General features: G+C 63.2%; 2 non-coding genes across 2 annotated transcripts; both read left to right on the top strand.

Annotated features, from left to right (window-relative positions):
* Positions 1 to 7,763: 7,763 nt before the first annotated feature.
* Positions 7,764 to 7,882, top strand: LOC131872103 (5S ribosomal RNA). Its single transcript, XR_009370287.1, has one exon. It is a non-coding gene; the product is annotated as a 5S ribosomal RNA (ribosomal RNA).
* Positions 7,883 to 15,687: 7,805 nt separating this feature from the next.
* LOC131872102 (5S ribosomal RNA) lies at positions 15,688 to 15,806 on the top strand. Its single transcript, XR_009370286.1, has one exon. It is a non-coding gene; the product is annotated as a 5S ribosomal RNA (ribosomal RNA).
* Positions 15,807 to 19,733: the final 3,927 nt, after the last annotated feature.

The following is a 19,733-nucleotide window of genomic DNA, read 5'->3' as shown; positions in this document are numbered from 1 at the left end:
CCGTTTGCGTTCTCGTCGGGGCCGGGCCGGGCCGGGGTGCGCTGCCCGCACTACCGCGCGCGCGGGGGGGCGACCACCGAGCGCGCACCCGAGGCGCCCCGAGCACACAGGCCACGGTGCAACCCGGGCGTTGTGCGCGCACCCCGGTGCGCCCGAGGTGCTGCGCGCGCACCCAGGTGAAATCGGTGTGCACCTCGGCCAGTGCGCGCTCGGTCGAGTCGCGCACGTTGGCCAAGGTGCACGGTGATGTTTCTTACTCTAAGGTTCCGCACCAGACGCCCGGGACAGGTGAGCGAAGCTGGGCGGGGGCCGGGGTGCGCGGCCGGGGCAGGTGCACGCAGCTGGAGAGAGCTTTGGAGCACACTTCGGAGCGCACCAATGATGCGCTCCATTCAAAAGTTTCCTGAAAAGGCAAAAAAAGTTGAGATTATAGAATTTCCCACTTGAGAGATTGTAAAAAAAAAAATTTAAAATGAAGGAAACGCGGGTGCCAAGGTGTGCGCAGCCCAGCCAAGGTGTGCGCACCAAGGCGCCCACCCTGGCGAAGGTGCACGCAAGGTGCGCACCCGAGGCAAACCGGACAATTAACCCAACTTTCGACTTCGCGCGCACCTTGGAGCGCACTTCGGAGCGCTCCTTGGTGCGCACCAATCTTGGGCACCTCGGAGTGCACCATGGCGCCCACCAAGGTGCGCACCCGGGGCAAACCGAGCTCCGACTTCGTGCGCACCTTGGAGCGCACGAAAGGTGCGCACCATGGCGCCCACCAAGGTGCGCAGCCCAGCCAAGGCGTGCGCATCAAGGTGCGCACCCTGGCGAAGGTGCGCACCCGGGGCAAACCGAGCTCCGACTTCGTGCGCACCTTGGAGCGCACAAAAGGTGCGCAACCCAGCCAAGGTGTGCGCACCCCGGTCAAACCGAGCTCCGAATCGTGCGCACCAGAGGTGCACGCCATCGTGCGCACCTTGGAGCACACTTCGGAGCCCTCCTTGGTGCGCGCCGATGTTGCGCACCTCGGAGCGCACCCGGGGAAAACAATGCAATTAACCCGACTTTCGACTTCGTGGGCACCTCGGAGCGCTCTCGGGTTCGCACCTCGGAGCACACCGAGGTGCGCACCTTTGATGCGCTGCTTCACCAATTTCCAGAAAAGGCAAGAAAACATTGAGAAGGTGTGCGCACCGAGGTGCCCACCCTGGCGAAGGTGCACGCGAGGTGCGCACCCGGGGCAAACCGGGCTCCGACTTCGTGCACGCCGCACCTTGGAGCACACTTCGGAGCGCTCCTTGGTGCGCACCAGGGCGCGCAACCCAGCCGAGGTGCCCACCCCGGCGAAGGTGCACGCGAGGTGCGCACCCGGGGCAAACCGGGCTCCGACTTCGTGCACGCCATGGTGCCCACCGCGGCGAAGGTGCACGCGAGGTGCGCACCCGGGGCAAACCGGGCTCCGACTTCGTGCACGCCGCACCTTGGAGCACACTTCGGAGCGCTCCTTGGTGCGCACCATGGTGCCCCACCAGGGCGCGCAACCCCGCCGAAGGTGCACGCGAGGTGCGCACCCGGGGCAAACCGGGGCTCCGACTTCGTGCACGCCGCACCTTGGAGCACACTTCGGAGCGCTCCTTGGTGCGCACCATGGTGCCCACCAGGGCGCGCAACCCCGCCGAAGGTGCACGCGAGGGTGCGCACCCGGGGCAAACCGGGCTCCGACTTCGTGCACGCCATGGTGCGCACCGCGGCGAAGGTGCGCACCCGGGGCAAACCGGGCTCCGACTTCGTGCACGCCGCACCTTGGAGCACACTTCGGAGCGCTCCTTGGTGCGCACCAGGGGCGCGCAACCCCAGCCGAGGTGCCCACCCCGGCGAAGGTGCACGCGAGGTGCGTACCCGGGGCAAAACCGGGCTCCGACTTCGTGCACGCCGCACCTTGGAGCACACTTCGGAGCGCTCCTTGGTGCGCACCATGGTGCCCACCAGGCCGCGCAACCCAGCCAAGGTGTGCGCACCAAGGTGCACGCGAGGTGCGCACCCGGGGCAAACCGGGGTCCGACTTCGTGCACGCCGCACCTTGGAGCACACATCGGGGCGCTCCCGGGTTCGCACCGGCGTTGCGCACCGTGGTGGGCACCTCGGAGCACACCAAGGTGGGCAGCGAGGTGCGCACCTTTGATGCGATGCCTTCACTAATTTCCATAAAAGGCAAAAAAAAAACGAGATTTTAAAATTTCCGTTTTGAAAGATAGTGAGAAAAAGGGAATGCTGGTGCCATCTTGAGCCCGCCCTGGTGCGCAGCCCAGCCAAGGTGTGCGCACCAAGGTGCCCACCCTGGCGAAGGTGCGCGCCCGGGCAATTAACCCAACTTCCAACTTCGCGCGCGCCAGGGTGGGAGCGCACCCAACAACCGGGCCTGGGAAGAGCCAATGCGAGAAACCCCACCAAACGCTCTGACAAAAAAAGAGGGGGCGCTCCAGTAACCCCGCTTCGGAGCGCACCCTGGGCAAACCCAGCCAAGGTGCCCACCCCGGCCAAGGTGCAGGCGAGGTGCGCACCCGGGGCAAACCGGGCTCCGACAACGTGCACGCCGCACCTTGGAGCACACTTCGTAGCGCTCCCGGGTGCGCACCTCAGAGCACACCAAGGTGGGCAGCGAGGTGCGCACCTTTGATGCGCTGCCTTCACTAATTTCCAGAAAAGGCAAAAAAAAAAGGAGATTTTAAAATTTCCGTTTTGAAAGATAGTGAAAAAAACGGAACGCGCGTGCCATCTTGAGCCCGCCCTGGTGCGCAGCCCAGGTAAGGTGCCCACCCTGGCAAAGGTGCGCACCCGGGCAATTAACCCTACTTCCGACTTCGTGCGCGCCAGGGTGGCAACCGGGCCTCGGAAGAGCCAATGCGAGAAACCCCACCAAACGCTCCGACAAAAAAAGAGGCGGCGCTCCAATAACCCCGCTTCGGAGCGCAGCCGGGGCAAACCCAGCCAAGGTGCCCACCCCGACGAAGGTGCACGCGAGGTGCGCACCCGGGGCAAACCGGGCTCCGACAACGTGCACGCAGCACCTTGGAGCACACTTCGAAGCACTCCCGGGTGCCCACCGGCGTTGCGCACCGTGGTGGGCAGCGAGGTGCGCACCTTTGATGCGCTGCCTTCACTAATTTCCAGAAAAAGGCAAAAAAAAATGAGATTTTAAAATTTCCGTTTTGAAAGATAGTGAAAAAAAAGGAACGCGGGTGCCATCTTGAGCCCGCCCTGGTGCGCAGCCCAGGCAAGGCATGCGCACCAAGGTGCCCACCCGAGGTGCACACCCGGGGCAAACCGGGCTCCGACTTCGTGCAGGCCGCACCTTGGAGCACACTTCGGAGCGCTCCTTGGTGCGCACCATGGTGCCCACCAGGGCGCGCAACCCAGCCAAGGTCTGCACACCAAGGTGCCCACCCCGGCGAAGGTGCACGCGAGGTGCGCACCCGGGGCAAACCGGGCTCCGACTTCGTGCACGCCATGGTGCCCACCGCGGCGAAGGTGCACGCGAGGTGCGCACCCGGGGCAAACCGGGCTCCGACTTCGTGCACGCCGCACCTTGGAGCACACTTCGGAGCGCTCCTTGGTGCGCACCATGGTGCCCACCAGGGCGCGCAACCCAGCCAAGGTGTGCGCACCAAGGTGCACGCGAGGTGCGCACCCGGGGCAAACCGGGGTCCGACTTCGTGCACGCCGCACCTTGGAGCACACATCGGAGCGCTCCCAGGTTCGCACCAGCGTTGCGCACCTTTGATGCGCTGCCTTCACTAATTTCCAGAAAAGGCAAAAAAAAACGATATTTTAAAATTTCCGTTCTGAAAGATAGTGAAAAAAACGGAACGCGGGTGCCATCTTGAGCCCTTCCTGGTGCGCAGCCCAGGCAAGTTGTGCGCACCAAGGTGCCCACCCTGGCGGAGGTGCGCGCCCGGGGCAAACCGGGCTCCGACTTCGTGCACTGCATGGTGCCCACCAAGGCGCGCAACCCAGCCAAGGTGCCCACCGCAGCGAAGGTGCACGCGAGGTGCACACCCGGGGCAAACCGGGCTCCGACTTCGTGCACGCCGCACCTTGGAGCACACTTCAGAGCGCTCCTTGGTGCGCACCAGGGCGCGCAACCCAGCCGAGGTGCCCACCCCGGCGAAGGTGCACGCGAGGTGCGCACCCGGGGCAAACCGGGCTCCGACTTCGTGCACGCCATGGTGCCCACCGCGGCGAAGGTGCGCACCCGGGGCAAACCGGGCTCCGACTTCGTGCACGCCGCACCTTGGAGCACACTTCGGAGCGCTCCTTGGTGCGCACCATGGTGCCCACCAGGCCGCGCAACCCAGCCAAGGTGTGCGCACCAAGGTGCACGCGAGGTGCGCACCCGGGGCAAACCGGGGTCCGACTTCGTGCACGCCGCACCTTGGAGCACACATCGGGGCGCTCCCGGGTTCGCACCGGCGTTGCGCACCGTGGTGGGCACCTCGGAGCACACCAAGGTGGGCAGCGAGGTGCGCACCTTTGATGCGATGCCTTCACTAATTTCCATAAAAGGCAAAAAAAAAACGAGATTTTAAAATTTCCGTTTTGAAAGATAGTGAGAAAAAGGGAATGCTGGTGCCATCTTGAGCCCGCCCTGGTGCGCAGCCCAGCCAAGGTTTGCGCACCAAGGTGCCCACCCTGGCGAAGGTGCGCGCCCGGGCAATTAACCCAACTTCCAACTTCGCGCGCGCCAGGGTGGGAGCGCACCCAACAACCGGGCCTGGGAAGAGCCAATGCGAGAAACCCCACCAAACTCTCTGACAAAAAAAGAGGGGGCGCTCCAGTAACCCCGCTTCGGAGCGCACCCTGGGCAAACCCAGCCAAGGTGCCCACCCCGGCCAAGGTGCAGGCGAGGTGCGCACCCGGGGCAAACCGGGCTCCGACAACGTGCACGCCGCACCTTGGAGCACACTTCGTAGCGCTCCCGGGTGCGCACCTCAGAGCACACCAAGGTGGGCAGCGAGGTGCGCACCTTTGATGCGCTGCCTTCACTAATTTCCAGAAAAGGCAAAAAAAAAAGGAGATTTTAAAATTTCCGTTTTGAAAGATAGTGAAAAAAACGGAACGCGCGTGCCATCTTGAGCCCGCCCTGGTGCGCAGCCCAGGTAAGGTGCCACCCTGGCAAAGGTGCGCACCCGGGCAATTAACCCTACTTCCGACTTCGTGCGCGCCAGGGTGGCAACCGGGCCTCGGAAGAGCCAATGCGAGAAACCCCACCAAACGCTCCGACAAAAAAAGAGGCGGCGCTCCAATAACCCCGCTTCGGAGCGCAGCCGGGGCAAACCAAGCCAAGGTGCCCACCCCGACGAAGGTGCACGCGAGGTGCGCACCCGGGGCAAACCGGGCTCCGACAACGTGCACGCAGCACCTTGGAGCACACTTCGAAGCACTCCCGGGTGCCCACCGGCGTTGCGCACCGTGGTGGGCAGCGAGGTGCGCACCTTTGATGCGCTGCCTTCACTAATTTCCAGAAAAAGGCAAAAAAAAATGAGATTTTAAAATTTCCGTTTTGAAAGATAGTGAAAAAAAAGGAACGCGGGTGCCATCTTGAGCCCGCCCTGGTGCGCAGCCCAGGCAAGGCATGCGCACCAAGGTGCCCACCCGAGGTGCACACCCGGGGCAAACCGGGCTCCGACTTCGTGCAGGCCGCACCTTGGAGCACACTTCGGAGCGCTCCTTGGTGCGCACCATGGTGCCCACCAGGGCGCACCCGAGGCAAACCGGGCTCCGACTTCGTGCACGCCGCACCTTGGAGCACACATCGGAGCGCTCCCAGGTTCGCACCAGCGTTGCGCACCTTTGATGCGCTGCCTTCACTAATTTCCAGAAAAGGCAAAAAAAAACGATATTTTAAAATTTCCGTTCTGAAAGATAGTGAAAAAAACGGAACGCGGGTGCCATCTTGAGCCCTTCCTGATGCGCAGCCCAGGCAAGTTGTGCGCACCAAGGTGCCCACCCTGGCGGAGGTGCGCGCCCGGGGCAAACCGGGCTCCGACTTCGTGCACTGCATGGTGCCCACCAAGGCGCGCAACCCAGCCAAGGTGCCCACCGCAGCGAAGGTGCACGCGAGGTGCGCACCCGAGGTGCACACCCGGGGCAAACCGGGCTCCGACTTCGTGCACGCCGCACCTTGGAGCACACTTCAGAGCGCTCCTTGGTACGCACCAGGGCGCGCAACCCAGCCAAGGTGCTCACCCCGGCGAAGGTGCACGCGAGGTGCGCACCCGGGGCAAACCGGGCTCGGACTTCGTGCACGCCGCACCTTGGAGCACACATCGGAGCGCTCCCGGGTTCGCACCAGCATTGCGCACCTTTGATGCGCTGCCTTCACTAATTTCCAGAAAAGGCAAAAAAAAGAAAAAAATGAGATTTTAAAATTTCCGTTTTGAAAGATAGTGAAAAAAACGGAACGCGGGTGCCATCTTGAGCCCGCCCTGGTGTGCAGCCCAGGCAAGTTGTGCGCACCAAGGCACCCACCCTGGCCAAGGTGGGTCACGGGGTGGGTCCTAGGGTGGGTAACGGGGTGGGTACTAAGGTGCGTGCCAAGGTGGGTCATAGGGTGGGTGCCAAGGTGGGCACCAGGGTGGGTGTGCACCAACCCTAGCCAGGGTAGGTCACGGGGTGGTTGTCGGGGTGGGCGTCAAGGAGCCAAGGTGGGTGGCAAGTAGCCAAGTTGCGTGCCAAGGTGGGTGTCGGGGTGGGTGCCAAGGATCCAAGGTGGGTGCCAAGGAACCAAGGTGGGTGTCTGGGTGGGTGCCGAGGTGGGAGCCAGGGTGGGTCCCAAGGTGAGTGCAAAGGTGGGTGCCAGGGTCAAGGTGAGTGCCAATGTGGGTTCCAAGGTGCCAGGGTCAGGGTGAGTGCCAATGTGGGTTCAAAGGTGCTAAGTTGGGTGCGAGGTTGGGTGCGAGGGTGGGTGGGTGCCAAGGTGTGCTAGGTGGAAGCCCGGGTGGGTCGGCATCCCATGGGTGTCGAGTTGGGTGCCTGATGGGTGCTTCTTGTCAAGTTTTAGTCGTCGGGACTCATTTCGAGCCTTAGAGGTCGTTTCTTGTCCGGTTGCCCTGTCTTCGACCTGGGAACCCAATTTTGGTCCTCGGGTCCCATTTTTTTTTGTCTCGCATCCCACTTTTGGCCTGTGGCCTTTTCGGGGTCGATTCTCGTTTTGGGCATCAGAGCATGTTTCTTCTCCTAAAACCCAATATTTGTTTATTAAGTCTCGGAACACATTTTTGTTCTCGTGGACCCATCATGGGTCTTGGAACGCATTTGTGGTCCTTGGGTCCCATTTTGCATCCCGAAACTTGTGTTTTGGTGCTTGATCCCTATTTTGGGTGCCCACCTTGCACCAAGTGCGCACCCGGGGCAAACCGAGCGCCTTGGTGCACCGGGGCAAGATCGAGCGTGCACCCGAGGCGCCCCGAACATGCACCAAGGTGCACTCGGCCCACATGTGAGCGCAGGTCGTTGCGCCCGAGGTGGTGTGTGGGCACCGCGTTGCAGACGGGACACTGCACGCACACGACGCCCCCTCCAGGTGCACGCACGTAGGCCGGGCCGGGTGCACACCCGACGCCCTAGCAAGGTGCGCGCACCCGGGCAGGGCTCACACTTGGCGAACGGGGCGCACTTCGCGAGGGAGGGTGTGCACCTCGACGGGGGTGGGTGGCCGGGGTGGATTCGCACGTGGGTCGCGGTTTGCTAAGTACACACTGCGACAAGCTCATACCGGGTGCGATCATACCAGCGTTAGTGCACCGGATCCCATCAGAACTCCGCAGTTAAGCGCGCTTGGGCCGGAGTAGTACTGGGATGGGTGACCTCCCGGGAAGTCCCGGTGTTGCACCCTTTTTTAGTTTTTCGCCGGGCGTCGCAATGCTATTTGAATAAACCTTTTGCCCGTTTGCGTTCTCGTCGGGGCCGGGCCGGGCCGGGGTGCGCTGCCCGCACTACCGCGCGCGCGGGGGGCGACACCGAGCGCGCACCCGAGGCGCCCCGAGCACACAGGCCACGGTGCAACCCGGGCGTTGTGCGCGCACCCCGGTGCGCCCGAGGTGCTGCGCGCGCACCCAGGTGAAATCGGTGTGCACCTCGGCCAGTGCGCGCTCGGTCGAGTCGCGCACGTTGGCCAAGGTGCACGGTGATGTTTCTTACTCTAAGGTTCCGCACCAGACGCCCGGGACAGGTGAGCGAAGCTGGGCGGGGCCGGGTGCGCGGCCGGGGCAGGTGCACGCAGCTGGAGAGAGCTTTGGAGCACACTTCGGAGCGCACCAATGATGCGCTCCATTCAAAAGTTTCCTGAAAAGGCAAAAAAAGTTGAGATTATAGAATTTCCCACTTGAGAGATTGTAAAAAAAAAAAATTTAAAATGAAGGAAACGCGGGTGCCAAGGTGTGCGCAGCCCAGCCAAGGTGTGCGCACCAAGGCGCCCACCCTGGCGAAGGTGCACGCAAGGTGCGCACCCGAGGCAAACCGGACAATTAACCCAACTTTCGACTTCGCGCGCACCTTGGAGCGCACTTCGGAGCGCTCCTTGGTGCGCACCAATCTTGGGCACCTCGGAGTGCACCATGGCGCCCACCAAGGTGCGCACCCGGGGCAAACCGAGCTCCGACTTCGTGCGCACCTTGGAGCGCACGAAAGGTGCGCACCATGGCGCCCACCAAGGTGCGCAGCCCAGCCAAGGCGTGCGCATCAAGGTGCGCACCCTGGCGAAGGTGCGCACCCGGGGCAAACCGAGCTCCGACTTCGTGCGCACCTTGGAGCGCACAAAAGGTGCGCAACCCAGCCAAGGTGTGCGCACCCCGGTCAAACCGAGCTCCGAATCGTGCGCACCAGAGGTGCACGCCATCGTGCGCACCTTGGAGCACACTTCGGAGCCCTCCTTGGTGCGCGCCGATGTTGCGCACCTCGGAGCGCACCCGGGGAAAACAATGCAATTAACCCGACTTTCGACTTCGTGGGCACCTCGGAGCGCTCTCGGGTTCGCACCTCGGAGCACACCGAGGTGCGCACCTTTGATGCGCTGCCTTCACCAATTTCCAGAAAAGGCAAGAAAACATTGAGAAGGTGTGCGCACCGAGGTGCCCACCCTGGCGAAGGTGCACGCGAGGTGCGCACCCGGGGCAAACCGGGCTCCGACTTCGTGCACGCCGCACCTTGGAGCACACTTCGGAGCGCTCCTTGGTGCGCACCAGGGCGCGCAACCCAGCCGAGGTGCCCACCCCGGCGAAGGTGCACGCGAGGTGCGCACCCGGGGCAAACCGGGCTCCGACTTCGTGCACGCCATGGTGCCCACCGCGGCGAAGGTGCACGCGAGGTGCGCACCCGGGGCAAACCGGGCTCCGACTTCGTGCACGCCGCACCTTGGAGCACACTTCGGAGCGCTCCTTGGTGCGCACCATGGTGCCCACCAGGGCGCGCAACCCCGCCGAAGGTGCACGCGAGGTGCGCACCCGGGGCAAACCGGGCTCCGACTTCGTGCACGCCGCACCTTGGAGCACACTTCGGAGCGCTCCTTGGTGCGCACCATGGTGCCCACCAGGGCGCGCAACCCCGCCGAAGGTGCACGCGAGGTGCGCACCCGGGGCAAACCGGGCTCCGACTTCGTGCACGCCATGGTGCGCACCGCGGCGAAGGTGCGCACCCGGGGCAAACCGGGCTCCGACTTCGTGCACGCCGCACCTTGGAGCACACTTCGGAGCGCTCCTTGGTGCGCACCAGGGCGCGCAACCCAGCCGAGGTGCCCACCCCGGCGAAGGTGCACGCGAGGTGCGTACCCGGGGCAAACCGGGCTCCGACTTCGTGCACGCCGCACCTTGGAGCACACTTCGGAGCGCTCCTTGGTGCGCACCATGGTGCCCACCAGGCCGCGCAACCCAGCCAAGGTGTGCGCACCAAGGTGCACGCGAGGTGCGCACCCGGGGCAAACCGGGGTCCGACTTCGTGCACGCCGCACCTTGGAGCACACATCGGGGCGCTCCCGGGTTCGCACCGGCGTTGCGCACCGTGGTGGGCACCTCGGAGCACACCAAGGTGGGCAGCGAGGTGCGCACCTTTGATGCGATGCCTTCACTAATTTCCATAAAAGGCAAAAAAAAAACGAGATTTTAAAATTTCCGTTTTGAAAGATAGTGAGAAAAAGGGAATGCTGGTGCCATCTTGAGCCCGCCCTGGTGCGCAGCCCAGCCAAGGTGTGCGCACCAAGGTGCCCACCCTGGCGAAGGTGCGCGCCCGGGCAATTAACCCAACTTCCAACTTCGCGCGCGCCAGGGTGGGAGCGCACCCAACAACCGGGCCTGGGAAGAGCCAATGCGAGAAACCCCACCAAACGCTCTGACAAAAAAAGAGGGGGCGCTCCAGTAACCCCGCTTCGGAGCGCACCCTGGGCAAACCCAGCCAAGGTGCCCACCCCGGCCAAGGTGCAGGCGAGGTGCGCACCCGGGGCAAACCGGGCTCCGACAACGTGCACGCCGCACCTTGGAGCACACTTCGTAGCGCTCCCGGGTGCGCACCTCAGAGCACACCAAGGTGGGCAGCGAGGTGCGCACCTTTGATGCGCTGCCTTCACTAATTTCCAGAAAAGGCAAAAAAAAAAGGAGATTTTAAAATTTCCGTTTTGAAAGATAGTGAAAAAAACGGAACGCGCGTGCCATCTTGAGCCCGCCCTGGTGCGCAGCCCAGGTAAGGTGCCCACCCTGGCAAAGGTGCGCACCCGGGCAATTAACCCTACTTCCGACTTCGTGCGCGCCAGGGTGGCAACCGGGCCTCGGAAGAGCCAATGCGAGAAACCCCACCAAACGCTCCGACAAAAAAAGAGGCGGCGCTCCAATAACCCCGCTTCGGAGCGCAGCCGGGGCAAACCCAGCCAAGGTGCCCACCCCGACGAAGGTGCACGCGAGGTGCGCACCCGGGGCAAACCGGGCTCCGACAACGTGCACGCAGCACCTTGGAGCACACTTCGAAGCACTCCCGGGTGCCCACCGGCGTTGCGCACCGTGGTGGGCAGCGAGGTGCGCACCTTTGATGCGCTGCCTTCACTAATTTCCAGAAAAAGGCAAAAAAAAATGAGATTTTAAAATTTCCGTTTTGAAAGATAGTGAAAAAAAAGGAACGCGGGTGCCATCTTGAGCCCGCCCTGGTGCGCAGCCCAGGCAAGGCATGCGCACCAAGGTGCCCACCCGAGGTGCACACCCGGGGCAAACCGGGCTCCGACTTCGTGCAGGCCGCACCTTGGAGCACACTTCGGAGCGCTCCTTGGTGCGCACCATGGTGCCCACCAGGGCGCGCAACCCAGCCAAGGTCTGCACACCAAGGTGCCCACCCCGGCGAAGGTGCACGCGAGGTGCGCACCCGGGGCAAACCGGGCTCCGACTTCGTGCACGCCATGGTGCCCACCGCGGCGAAGGTGCACGCGAGGTGCGCACCCGGGGCAAACCGGGCTCCGACTTCGTGCACGCCGCACCTTGGAGCACACTTCGGAGCGCTCCTTGGTGCGCACCATGGTGCCCACCAGGGCGCGCAACCCAGCCAAGGTGTGCGCACCAAGGTGCACGCGAGGTGCGCACCCGGGGCAAACCGGGGTCCGACTTCGTGCACGCCGCACCTTGGAGCACACATCGGAGCGCTCCCAGGTTCGCACCAGCGTTGCGCACCTTTGATGCGCTGCCTTCACTAATTTCCAGAAAAGGCAAAAAAAAACGATATTTTAAAATTTCCGTTCTGAAAGATAGTGAAAAAAACGGAACGCGGGTGCCATCTTGAGCCCTTCCTGGTGCGCAGCCCAGGCAAGTTGTGCGCACCAAGGTGCCCACCCTGGCGGAGGTGCGCGCCCGGGGCAAACCGGGCTCCGACTTCGTGCACTGCATGGTGCCCACCAAGGCGCGCAACCCAGCCAAGGTGCCCACCGCAGCGAAGGTGCACGCGAGGTGCACACCCGGGGCAAACCGGGCTCCGACTTCGTGCACGCCGCACCTTGGAGCACACTTCAGAGCGCTCCTTGGTGCGCACCAGGGCGCGCAACCCAGCCGAGGTGCCCACCCCGGCGAAGGTGCACGCGAGGTGCGCACCCGGGGCAAACCGGGCTCCGACTTCGTGCACGCCATGGTGCCCACCGCGGCGAAGGTGCGCACCCGGGGCAAACCGGGCTCCGACTTCGTGCACGCCGCACCTTGGAGCACACTTCGGAGCGCTCCTTGGTGCGCACCATGGTGCCCACCAGGCCGCGCAACCCAGCCAAGGTGTGCGCACCAAGGTGCACGCGAGGTGCGCACCCGGGGCAAACCGGGGTCCGACTTCGTGCACGCCGCACCTTGGAGCACACATCGGGGCGCTCCCGGGTTCGCACCGGCGTTGCGCACCGTGGTGGGCACCTCGGAGCACACCAAGGTGGGCAGCGAGGTGCGCACCTTTGATGCGATGCCTTCACTAATTTCCATAAAAGGCAAAAAAAAAACGAGATTTTAAAATTTCCGTTTTGAAAGATAGTGAGAAAAAGGGAATGCTGGTGCCATCTTGAGCCCGCCCTGGTGCGCAGCCCAGCCAAGGTTTGCGCACCAAGGTGCCCACCCTGGCGAAGGTGCGCGCCCGGGCAATTAACCCAACTTCCAACTTCGCGCGCGCCAGGGTGGGAGCGCACCCAACAACCGGGCCTGGGAAGAGCCAATGCGAGAAACCCCACCAAACTCTCTGACAAAAAAAGAGGGGGCGCTCCAGTAACCCCGCTTCGGAGCGCACCCTGGGCAAACCCAGCCAAGGTGCCCACCCCGGCCAAGGTGCAGGCGAGGTGCGCACCCGGGGCAAACCGGGCTCCGACAACGTGCACGCCGCACCTTGGAGCACACTTCGTAGCGCTCCCGGGTGCGCACCTCAGAGCACACCAAGGTGGGCAGCGAGGTGCGCACCTTTGATGCGCTGCCTTCACTAATTTCCAGAAAAGGCAAAAAAAAAAGGAGATTTTAAAATTTCCGTTTTGAAAGATAGTGAAAAAAACGGAACGCGCGTGCCATCTTGAGCCCGCCCTGGTGCGCAGCCCAGGTAAGGTGCCACCCTGGCAAAGGTGCGCACCCGGGCAATTAACCCTACTTCCGACTTCGTGCGCGCCAGGGTGGCAACCGGGCCTCGGAAGAGCCAATGCGAGAAACCCCACCAAACGCTCCGACAAAAAAAGAGGCGGCGCTCCAATAACCCCGCTTCGGAGCGCAGCCGGGGCAAACCAAGCCAAGGTGCCCACCCCGACGAAGGTGCACGCGAGGTGCGCACCCGGGGCAAACCGGGCTCCGACAACGTGCACGCAGCACCTTGGAGCACACTTCGAAGCACTCCCGGGTGCCCACCGGCGTTGCGCACCGTGGTGGGCAGCGAGGTGCGCACCTTTGATGCGCTGCCTTCACTAATTTCCAGAAAAAGGCAAAAAAAAATGAGATTTTAAAATTTCCGTTTTGAAAGATAGTGAAAAAAAAGGAACGCGGGTGCCATCTTGAGCCCGCCCTGGTGCGCAGCCCAGGCAAGGCATGCGCACCAAGGTGCCCACCCGAGGTGCACACCCGGGGCAAACCGGGCTCCGACTTCGTGCAGGCCGCACCTTGGAGCACACTTCGGAGCGCTCCTTGGTGCGCACCATGGTGCCCACCAGGGCGCACCCGAGGCAAACCGGGCTCCGACTTCGTGCACGCCGCACCTTGGAGCACACATCGGAGCGCTCCCAGGTTCGCACCAGCGTTGCGCACCTTTGATGCGCTGCCTTCACTAATTTCCAGAAAAGGCAAAAAAAAACGATATTTTAAAATTTCCGTTCTGAAAGATAGTGAAAAAAACGGAACGCGGGTGCCATCTTGAGCCCTTCCTGATGCGCAGCCCAGGCAAGTTGTGCGCACCAAGGTGCCCACCCTGGCGGAGGTGCGCGCCCGGGGCAAACCGGGCTCCGACTTCGTGCACTGCATGGTGCCCACCAAGGCGCGCAACCCAGCCAAGGTGCCCACCGCAGCGAAGGTGCACGCGAGGTGCGCACCCGAGGTGCACACCCGGGGCAAACCGGGCTCCGACTTCGTGCACGCCGCACCTTGGAGCACACTTCAGAGCGCTCCTTGGTACGCACCAGGGCGCGCAACCCAGCCAAGGTGCTCACCCCGGCGAAGGTGCACGCGAGGTGCGCACCCGGGGCAAACCGGGCTCGGACTTCGTGCACGCCGCACCTTGGAGCACACATCGGAGCGCTCCCGGGTTCGCACCAGCATTGCGCACCTTTGATGCGCTGCCTTCACTAATTTCCAGAAAAGGCAAAAAAAAGAAAAAAATGAGATTTTAAAATTTCCGTTTTGAAAGATAGTGAAAAAAACGGAACGCGGGTGCCATCTTGAGCCCGCCCTGGTGTGCAGCCCAGGCAAGTTGTGCGCACCAAGGCACCCACCCTGGCCAAGGTGGGTCACGGGGTGGGTCCTAGGGTGGGTAACGGGGTGGGTACTAAGGTGCGTGCCAAGGTGGGTCATAGGGTGGGTGCCAAGGTGGGCACCAGGGTGGGTGTGCACCAACCCTAGCCAGGGTAGGTCACGGGGTGGTTGTCGGGGTGGGCGTCAAGGAGCCAAGGTGGGTGGCAAGTAGCCAAGTTGCGTGCCAAGGTGGGTGTCGGGGTGGGTGCCAAGGATCCAAGGTGGGTGCCAAGGAACCAAGGTGGGTGTCTGGGTGGGTGCCGAGGTGGGAGCCAGGGTGGGTCCCAAGGTGAGTGCAAAGGTGGGTGCCAGGGTCAAGGTGAGTGCCAATGTGGGTTCCAAGGTGCCAGGGTCAGGGTGAGTGCCAATGTGGGTTCAAAGGTGCTAAGTTGGGTGCGAGGTTGGGTGCGAGGGTGGGTGGGTGCCAAGGTGTGCTAGGTGGAAGCCCGGGTGGGTCGGCATCCCATGGGTGTCGAGTTGGGTGCCTGATGGGTGCTTCTTGTCAAGTTTTAGTCGTCGGGACTCATTTCGAGCCTTAGAGGTCGTTTCTTGTCCGGTTGCCCTGTCTTCGACCTGGGAACCCAATTTTGGTCCTCGGGTCCCATTTTTTTTTGTCTCGCATCCCACTTTTGGCCTGTGGCCTTTTCGGGGTCGATTCTCGTTTTGGGCATCAGAGCATGTTTCTTCTCCTAAAACCCAATATTTGTTTATTAAGTCTCGGAACACATTTTTGTTCTCGTGGACCCATCATGGGTCTTGGAACGCATTTGTGGTCCTTGGGTCCCATTTTGCATCCCGAAACTTGTGTTTTGGTGCTTGATCCCTATTTTGGGTGCCCACCTTGCACCAAGTGCGCACCCGGGGCAAACCGAGCGCCTTGGTGCACCGGGGCAAGATCGAGCGTGCACCCGAGGCGCCCCGAACATGCACCAAGGTGCACTCGGCCCACATGTGAGCGCAGGTCGTTGCGCCCGAGGTGGTGTGTGGGCACCGCGTTGCAGACGGGACACTGCACGCACACGACGCCCCCTCCAGGTGCACGCACGTAGGCCGGGCCGGGTGCACACCCGACGCCCTAGCAAGGTGCGCGCACCCGGGCAGGGCTCACACTTGGCGAACGGGGCGCACTTCGCGAGGGAGGGTGTGCACCTCGACGGGGGTGGGTGGCCGGGGTGGATTCGCACGTGGGTCGCGGTTTGCTAAGTACACACTGCGACAAGCTCATAACGGGTGCGATCATACCAGCGTTAGTGCACCGGATCCCATCAGAACTCCGCAGTTAAGCGCGCTTGGGCCGGAGTAGTACTGGGATGGGTGACCTCCCGGGAAGTCCCGGTGTTGCACCCTTTTTTAGTTTTTCGCCGGGCGTCGCAATGCTATTTGAATAAACCTTTTGCCCGTTTGCGTTCTCGTCGGGGCCGGGCCGGGCCGGGGTGCGCTGCCCGCACTACCGCGCGCGCGGGGGCGACACCGAGCGCGCACCCGAGGCGCCCCGAGCACACAGGCCACGGTGCAACCCGGGCGTTGTGCGCGCACCCCGGTGCGCCCGAGGTGCTGCGCGCGCACCCAGGTGAAATCGGTGTGCACCTCGGCCAGTGCGCGCTCGGTCGAGTCGCGCACGTTGGCCAAGGTGCACGGTGATGTTTCTTACTCTAAGGTTCCGCACCAGACGCCCGGGACAGGTGAGCGAAGCTGGGCGGGGCCGGGTGCGCGGCCGGGGCAGGTGCACGCAGCTGGAGAGAGCTTTGGAGCACACTTCGGAGCGCACCAATGATGCGCTCCATTCAAAAGTTTCCTGAAAAGGCAAAAAAAGTTGAGATTATAGAATTTCCCACTTGAGAGATTGTAAAAAAAAAAAATTTAAAATGAAGGAAACGCGGGTGCCAAGGTGTGCGCAGCCCAGCCAAGGTGTGCGCACCAAGGCGCCCACCCTGGCGAAGGTGCACGCAAGGTGCGCACCCGAGGCAAACCGGACAATTAACCCAACTTTCGACTTCGCGCGCACCTTGGAGCGCACTTCGGAGCGCTCCTTGGTGCGCACCAATCTTGGGCACCTCGGAGTGCACCATGGCGCCCACCAAGGTGCGCACCCGGGGCAAACCGAGCTCCGACTTCGTGCGCACCTTGGAGCGCACGAAAGGTGCGCACCATGGCGCCCACCAAGGTGCGCAGCCCAGCCAAGGCGTGCGCATCAAGGTGCGCACCCTGGCGAAGGTGCGCACCCGGGGCAAACCGAGCTCCGACTTCGTGCGCACCTTGGAGCGCACAAAAGGTGCGCAACCCAGCCAAGGTGTGCGCACCCCGGTCAAACCGAGCTCCGAATCGTGCGCACCAGAGGTGCACGCCATCGTGCGCACCTTGGAGCACACTTCGGAGCCCTCCTTGGTGCGCGCCGATGTTGCGCACCTCGGAGCGCACCCGGGGAAAACAATGCAATTAACCCGACTTTCGACTTCGTGGGCACCTCGGAGCGCTCTCGGGTTCGCACCTCGGAGCACACCGAGGTGCGCACCTTTGATGCGCTGCCTTCACCAATTTCCAGAAAAGGCAAGAAAACATTGAGAAGGTGTGCGCACCGAGGTGCCCACCCTGGCGAAGGTGCACGCGAGGTGCGCACCCGGGGCAAACCGGGCTCCGACTTCGTGCACGCCGCACCTTGGAGCACACTTCGGAGCGCTCCTTGGTGCGCACCAGGGCGCGCAACCCAGCCGAGGTGCCCACCCCGGCGAAGGTGCACGCGAGGTGCGCACCCGGGGCAAACCGGGCTCCGACTTCGTGCACGCCATGGTGCCCACCGCGGCGAAGGTGCACGCGAGGTGCGCACCCGGGGCAAACCGGGCTCCGACTTCGTGCACGCCGCACCTTGGAGCACACTTCGGAGCGCTCCTTGGTGCGCACCATGGTGCCCACCAGGGCGCGCAACCCCGCCGAAGGTGCACGCGAGGTGCGCACCCGGGGCAAACCGGGCTCCGACTTCGTGCACGCCGCACCTTGGAGCACACTTCGGAGCGCTCCTTGGTGCGCACCATGGTGCCCACCAGGGCGCGCAACCCCGCCGAAGGTGCACGCGAGGTGCGCACCCGGGGCAAACCGGGCTCCGACTTCGTGCACGCCATGGTGCGCACCGCGGCGAAGGTGCGCACCCGGGGCAAACCGGGCTCCGACTTCGTGCACGCCGCACCTTGGAGCACACTTCGGAGCGCTCCTTGGTGCGCACCAGGGCGCGCAACCCAGCCGAGGTGCCCACCCCGGCGAAGGTGCACGCGAGGTGCGTACCCGGGGCAAACCGGGCTCCGACTTCGTGCACGCCGCACCTTGGAGCACACTTCGGAGCGCTCCTTGGTGCGCACCATGGTGCCCACCAGGCCGCGCAACCCAGCCAAGGTGTGCGCACCAAGGTGCACGCGAGGTGCGCACCCGGGGCAAACCGGGGTCCGACTTCGTGCACGCCGCACCTTGGAGCACACATCGGGGCGCTCCCGGGTTCGCACCGGCGTTGCGCACCGTGGTGGGCACCTCGGAGCACACCAAGGTGGGCAGCGAGGTGCGCACCTTTGATGCGATGCCTTCACTAATTTCCATAAAAGGCAAAAAAAAAACGAGATTTTAAAATTTCCGTTTTGAAAGATAGTGAGAAAAAGGGAATGCTGGTGCCATCTTGAGCCCGCCCTGGTGCGCAGCCCAGCCAAGGTGTGCGCACCAAGGTGCCCACCCTGGCGAAGGTGCGCGCCCGGGCAATTAACCCAACTTCCAACTTCGCGCGCGCCAGGGTGGGAGCGCACCCAACAACCGGGCCTGGGAAGAGCCAATGCGAGAAACCCCACCAAACGCTCTGACAAAAAAAGAGGGGGCGCTCCAGTAACCCCGCTTCGGAGCGCACCCTGGGCAAACCCAGCCAAGGTGCCCACCCCGGCCAAGGTGCAGGCGAGGTGCGCACCCGGGGCAAACCGGGCTCCGACAACGTGCACGCCGCACCTTGGAGCACACTTCGTAGCGCTCCCGGGTGCGCACCTCAGAGCACACCAAGGTGGGCAGCGAGGTGCGCACCTTTGATGCGCTGCCTTCACTAATTTCCAGAAAAGGCAAAAAAAAAAGGAGATTTTAAAATTTCCGTTTTGAAAGATAGTGAAAAAAACGGAACGCGCGTGCCATCTTGAGCCCGCCCTGGTGCGCAGCCCAGGTAAGGTGCCCACCCTGGCAAAGGTGCGCACCCGGGCAATTAACCCTACTTCCGACTTCGTGCGCGCCAGGGTGGCAACCGGGCCTCGGAAGAGCCAATGCGAGAAACCCCACCAAACGCTCCGACAAAAAAAGAGGCGGCGCTCCAATAACCCCGCTTCGGAGCGCAGCCGGGGCAAACCCAGCCAAGGTGCCCACCCCGACGAAGGTGCACGCGAGGTGCGCACCCGGGGCAAACCGGGCTCCGACAACGTGCACGCAGCACCTTGGAGCACACTTCGAAGCACTCCCGGGTGCCCACCGGCGTTGCGCACCGTGGTGGGCAGCGAGGTGCGCACCTTTGATGCGCTGCCTTCACTAATTTCCAGAAAAAGGCAAAAAAAAATGAGATTTTAAAATTTCCGTTTTGAAAGATAGTGAAAAAAAAGGAACGCGGGTGCCATCTTGAGCCCGCCCTGGTGCGCAGCCCAGGCAAGGCATGCGCACCAAGGTGCCCACCCGAGGTGCACACCCGGGGCAAACCGGGCTCCGACTTCGTGCAGGCCGCACCTTGGAGCACACTTCGGAGCGCTCCTTGGTGCGCACCATGGTGCCCACCAGGGCGCGCAACCCAGCCAAGGTCTGCACACCAAGGTGCCCACCCCGGCGAAGGTGCACGCGAGGTGCGCACCCGGGGCAAACCGGGCTCCGACTTCGTGCACGCCATGGTGCCCACCGCGGCGAAGGTGCACGCGAGGTGCGCACCCGGGGCAAACCGGGCTCCGACTTCGTGCACGCCGCACCTTGGAGCACACTTCGGAGCGCTCCTTGGTGCGCACCATGGTGCCCACCAGGGCGCGCAACCCAGCCAAGGTGTGCGCACCAAGGTGCACGCGAGGTGCGCACCCGGGGCAAACCGGGGTCCGACTTCGTGCACGCCGCACCTTGGAGCACACATCGGAGCGCTCCCAGGTTCGCACCAGCGTTGCGCACCTTTGATGCGCTGCCTTCACTAATTTCCAGAAAAGGCAAAAAAAAACGAGATTTTAAAATTTCCGTTCTGAAAGATAGTGAAAAAAACGGAACGCGGGTGCCATCTTGAGCCCTTCCTGGTGC

Source organism: Cryptomeria japonica, unplaced genomic scaffold, assembly GCF_030272615.1.
Source record: "Cryptomeria japonica unplaced genomic scaffold, Sugi_1.0 HiC_scaffold_514, whole genome shotgun sequence".
Classification (NCBI taxonomy): Eukaryota; Viridiplantae; Streptophyta; class Pinopsida; order Cupressales; family Cupressaceae; genus Cryptomeria; species Cryptomeria japonica.
Note: the sequence above shows the minus strand (reverse complement) of the source record. Positions and strands in the feature narration are given on the sequence as shown.